Below are 6,000 nucleotides of genomic sequence, written 5' to 3' on the forward strand. Positions count from 1 at the left end.
ATCAATCTGTATTCACTACCTGTAATTCTCTCTGTTGGTTAAAGGTGCAAATACCCCAGTGATGTGGGTATTTAGAATAAACACCCACCCACTTCTCGATACTGTATGTGTCATTGCATACTTACGTGGCCTCTCATGCTGGGAGTCCCTGTTAAAGTGGGTCAGGCTTTAATAGAGCTCATCCATCGTTATAATTGGTGGGAGATGGCCATTTCCCTTTCAGGAATTATCTGGTTTCAGATACATCCACACTCACCTGGTGCTACCTTGTTGCTGAGTATTGTTCAAGCACTAATTTTTGCTATTTTATCTTGGATCATTGACTTTGTTAGTGTGATCATAAAAAGCTAATAATAATCAATTTCCCTGGAATTGCCACATAATTACACTGTTAGTGGATATCCTCCTTCCCTCTCCAATAACAATATGGAGGTACTTGAAAATTACAACCCCCTTTGGCATTCTGCCCATTTTGTTCATATAGATTGCTATAACATTAATATATGTAAGAGAATTTCAGAGACAGGTAAAGTACATACAATTATAAGCCAAGTTTGAAGCGTGCCTCCCTAGTGTCACGAGAAATAATTTCTCCTTCTGGCTTCTCTTACTTAGTAATCTCTCTACTCCTACATCATCTGCTGCAGTGGTCTGTCTTCCCTTTGCATATCACTGCTTTTAGTAATGTCTGGTGAATTATAACCAACTTGTAACTCCATCACAGAAGGAGGCATATTTTGGGGATGATTTTTACAACCTAGTGCTGGACAGTGTGAAAGTAGAATGCCCCACTAAACTTATTTCTTACTAATATTTTACTGCTTGCTACCACCCCATGGATACAAGCAAGCTGTTAAATAAACCCTCTGCTGAGTGCTATGCACCCCTTTCTGGTCAAGGACAGCAAAGGACATCTATTCTCTTCCCTCTTCAACATTCAGACCCAGAGTCCTCTGGGGAAAACTACACCTGTGGCAAACCACTCTCAGCTGTCAGAAGCAGCACATTAATGCTTCTCAGGCCTGCTCCAAGCCTGCTTAAACAGGGGGGGGAAAAAACACCCAGCCAGTCACATAATGTCCATGTGTATGTGACATTTCCTGACACTTTTCCAGCTGGGCCAAGAACTAGCCAAGGAAACACAACAGTGAAAGGACAAGGTTAACAGTATGGACTCTGCCTGAACATGATATTTTCTGTTACAGTAAGAGCAAACAATCTAAATTCCTGGTTAATATTACATCACATTTATCAGAAAAAAAAAGGTGACACATAAGAGCTCTGATTCCCTCTCTTGTCTTCGTATGATTTCATCTTTCCCACAATGATCTCTTAAGCCTTTGGAGATGACCTGATCATGAGACCGGTGCACTTAGCATGTTCTGAGTCTTGACCAAGCTTGAGCTGCTCTTCTTCTTACAAGAGATATTTAGGTTTTCAGTTTAGGAAGCAAATTCTACATTTTTATGCAGATGTGATCACTGTGATGAAGCTCAAAGTAGTACTAACAGGATGGACTGTTTGAGTTATTTAAGGGAAAGCAGCCAGTTAGTATTTTAGGCACTAATCAACCACAAATACTTGACTAATTAACTATATATATGTATATAAACCTATCTGCTTCTTTGGCAGACCCAAGCAATTAATTACTTGCAGGTTTAAAGAGCATCAATGTATCTTTACTGACCTTTAGAATCACTTCAGGAATTAAATGCCCATCCCCTTTGACAGGAAAAAATGGTTTTGTTTCTTGTTAACATAACTTCCTACACTATTCTTTTAGAAAACCCACAAAACAAAAACCTAGACAAGAAAATACCCTACTCAGAAACTCCGTGTTTTCAACTACCCAGAATGAACGATGGAAAAGAAAAAGTCCTGTGTTCAGAAGCCTGTTCACTGTCTCTTCCAGGTTCTTTTGCTGTTTCACACCACAATCTGTGCCATCACCACCACAAGACCATTACCTTTTTGCATGAATGTATGTAGAAGAAATATTTACTTTATTAGAGAACTACTGTAGGAAAAGCATATGCACGTGTTACACGTTAATGATTCCTATACAACACTTTTAGAGTGCAATGCAGGCTACACCTTATTTTACAAATAATATGAAACTACCTCTTAATAATAAAGAGATGTAACTGAAAAATATTACCATCATCTCCACTGTTCTTCCCCATAGAAGAGAGAGGATTGGAAGCATTCATATAGTGCAGGGGCTCAAGCCAACTTGAAACTGTGCTGAAGTGGCACACAGTGAGTTCACCTTTCAAGAAGCTGTGAGTAGGTTCCTTACTCTGCAGGCAGTAGTGCTGATGTACCTAAGAAATAATACACACCTGTTGCCCAAACACTAATAACACTACCACAGAAGTCAGTATTTTTGGAGTTTTAACTAAGAGCCTTCTGAAATTTTGAGTCAGAGTATTCCAGAGAAAGATGATTTCTATTGCCTTTGGCTGGCCCAGGATTAGCAAATATGTGGAAACCATGCTTACAGAAAAAACTACAAAGCAGTCCCTGATGCAAAAAGTTGATTTTCCGAGTTATGAACAAGTAACTGCAGGTGGGAAAAGAGGAGAAAATAGAAACAAAAACAACAGTAAGCTGAAAAGGCAGGTACTGCTCCCTAGATCTAGGGAGATCTAGGTGCTCCTTATTTGTTTTCTCATGAAATCTTGCTGATCCCCATGGCAAATTCCTTTCCATCCATCGCTCATAAAGATTATTTTAACGATCACTGGGCATGAAGAAATGAGAGAGGAAAACTAAGGGTGAAAAAAAAAGTGTGAAAAGGCATGGTCATTTGGAGAAAGGCAGAACACAAAGCTGAAAGATAAGCTTCCTATGTCCCTTACTCAATATTTATATTTATGTCATTCCAAAGAAACAATTAAACCAAGCTAGGGGAAATTAGCATTTCATTAGTGACTTGTATAAATACAATGGAAGTAAAAAAAATATTTTTAGTGGGAGCAAGGGAAGGAAAGTATGAGCCTCCAAGTGTAGAGGCTGGTAAATTCAAGTTTTTCTTAATTGCATTTACCTTTCAAATCCTCAAGACAGTGGGAATGGGGAAGGATTAATACTGTCTGCATTGTTAAATCCACCTCAGCTGTTTATTTGTGCACTGTCAGACATGGGTTTGCAACGTCTGGCCACCCTTTCTGTGAGTGTCAGTAGCTGCAGATACAGGAGACAGCTATACTGGATTGCATACCAAACACAGCCTGTCACATGCCTAAACTACTCATTTTGTGCTTCTAATTACTAATTCTAACACAAGCTAAAATGCATTTCATTGCAATGCTGTTGTACAGTATAAAAAATGGTAGATTTATACTAAACATTAGTTTTAACTGGTATAAACTAATAAAGTAGGAAGATCTTCATCTGATGCCCTCAACAGAACTATATCTTCCTCTGTACTTGTTAATTAACTTGTTCTGTCATTACTTAGTATATATTGCATTTCCATTAATTAAGCATGGTTATTTACATAGAAAGGGTGATGCAGCAGAATTGCCTAGCTAGCAGAGCAAATCCCTAATGACCTGGGCATCTCTACAATGATTATTCGGGTCTGCAAAGAGACTCCTGAAGGACAAACGTTCTGACTGTTGCTCCACCATAGAGCATTTTTAAAAGGCAAGTTGATGTATTATCATGCTAGGAGAAAGACATGTTTACCCAACATGAAAAATACATGCTAGATAAAGCTTCTAGTATTCCATGATACAATTCTACTTTACATGCACTAATTTGCTTACCAGTTTTACATATGCATCTGTAACTGAGAAGAAAAACAACTAAATCATGTTTTACCGTTGAATTATAACACAAAATTGTAAAGTCAGCTATTAAACTTCTTTCTCTCTAAGAGAATTTGGAGAGAAACAATGTTCCACTGAGTATACCAGTGAAGCTTACAGTGGGCTCCTTCAAGAAGATTCCTTTTTTGGTTTTTTATACAAAAGATGAGGCTCTGTACATAGCAAAACATGAAAACTGAGAAATACTGCGATTTAAACATAAAGCTTCATCTGCAGAGCTACCAGTATGCATTTTATATTCAGTTAAGGAAGACAGACTTGTAACAAGTTATTTGTTATCAATATTCTGAGTCAAGCTAAAAAAGAAAAGTGTATTTCCATCCATTTCACACAGTCTTCCATGTTTCACTGGCATGTGTCTCATGTTGCAGAAATTGTTCCTCTCTTTTTTTCCTTTTTTCTTCCTAATACTCCCTAAACCTCTCATGTTGCTTCCTTCCTTTCCCCTATACATTAGTACCAAATAGAGAGTCTGATTATTTAAATAACTGAATAGCCTGGGGTTTGTCTGTTATTGATATCTTCTAGTATACAGAGGGATCTTTTCATTGTGCTGAATTGTCACCTGTTCTTGAGACAGTAGCATCTCCCAAAGGTTCTTATCCTTCAGAGAGAAGTGACTACAGTGGCTCCCAGCCTTAATAGTACAGAGGTGGTCGAGATCTGCCAAGGGCAGGTAAAGAGGAGAAAAGAGCCTCGAGTTACACATTTGACATCCTACACCTTCAAAAGATGGCCATGTTACTTACAGTAAACATAAATAACCAACCTTTCCAGTCAGCTACTATCATTTCCTCAGCTTTACTAGTACATAGGGTCTTTTGAGTAGAGAGTTTGCTTTAAATACCAATAAGGCTGCCCATTCAATAGCACTTAGATGTATGACCAATGTACCCTGTGAAAATAATATATGGCCTCCATAACACCAGCTCGTTCAGCACCTCAAGTGGCTCGTGCATTTTTATCAGCCTAGAACACGTCAACATTCCACAACATGTATATCTTGTCTAGGAAAATATGACTAGTGTAATATAAGGAAGAAAATAGAGCAGTGTGTATTGTAATTTAAACAGTTTATTTTAAGCAGGAGACTTTTAATGCAATTTCATTAGCTTGTTTTATCTTCAGCTAGAGCTGTGTGTGTTCTCTGGCTGTGGTCTTACCTGAGGAGGTTACCATTCCCCACCTGCACCTCCTAGAAGTTATTAGCTCCCTGCAAACACAGCTCTAGGGTACTGTTTCTAACCTAGCCCAGGCTGGGTTAAGCTCTTAATGCATTGAGGTGTTTGATTTGCTCAGTTTTCTACCCAGAGCACTTTGACATCTGCTATGACCATGACCTCACAGAGATATTCACCTGTTACACTATGGACAGGCATTTGTTGCTGGCTCCAAACTCTCCAGGAGCCAGTAGATTTGATTTACCTCCCAGAGCATCTCAAAGCATAGTGTAAGGGTGAGCTAGCACGCTCTGGACCTTCAGCCTGATCTCACAAAAAGCTGGGCAGGAGCAGGCCCAAGGCAGCCAGGGTACCCGAGCCCTGCTGGGATCCCTGAGGGTTCCCCTGGTCCAGGCATTCCTGGCCCCCGGCAGCGGCTGCAGCCTCAATTACCATGAGCTTTAATTTCTTGTTTAAAATGGTGCTTGGGTTTAATGCTTTTTCAATACTTGTCATTTGAGATCAATTTATAAAACACTTTACAGGTACTGTTTAAACTAACTTTAATTCCAAGCCTTAGCAAGTTTCCGCAGTCCATCCCAGTCCATTGGCGCGGGGAGCAGGAGCAGCCTCCTCCCCTGCGGCCACCCTGAGCCCCCTGAGGTGACAACCAGCTCCTGGGGACCCTCCAGCACCCACCCTGCCCCCAAGTGCCACTGTGTCCCCTTGCACACCATGCTGAGCAGCCCTTGTCCACCTCCTGATGGATGTCACCAGCTGAACACCAACCGCGAGCTCCCAAAAAGTCAATCTGATTTTACATGGTTTTTATTTCCCGGCTCTGAGAATTCAAGTAATTTTTGATGCACCCAAAATCACAGAATCACAATATTGTCTAGTTTGGAAGAGACCTTAAAGGTCATCTAGTTCCAAATGCTCTGCCAGGAACAGGGACACTTTCCACTAGACCACATTGTTCATCCAACCTGGCCTGGAACACTTCC

Source organism: Erithacus rubecula (assembly GCF_903797595.1).
Source record: "Erithacus rubecula genome assembly, chromosome: 2".
Classification (NCBI taxonomy): domain Eukaryota; kingdom Metazoa; phylum Chordata; class Aves; order Passeriformes; family Muscicapidae; genus Erithacus; species Erithacus rubecula.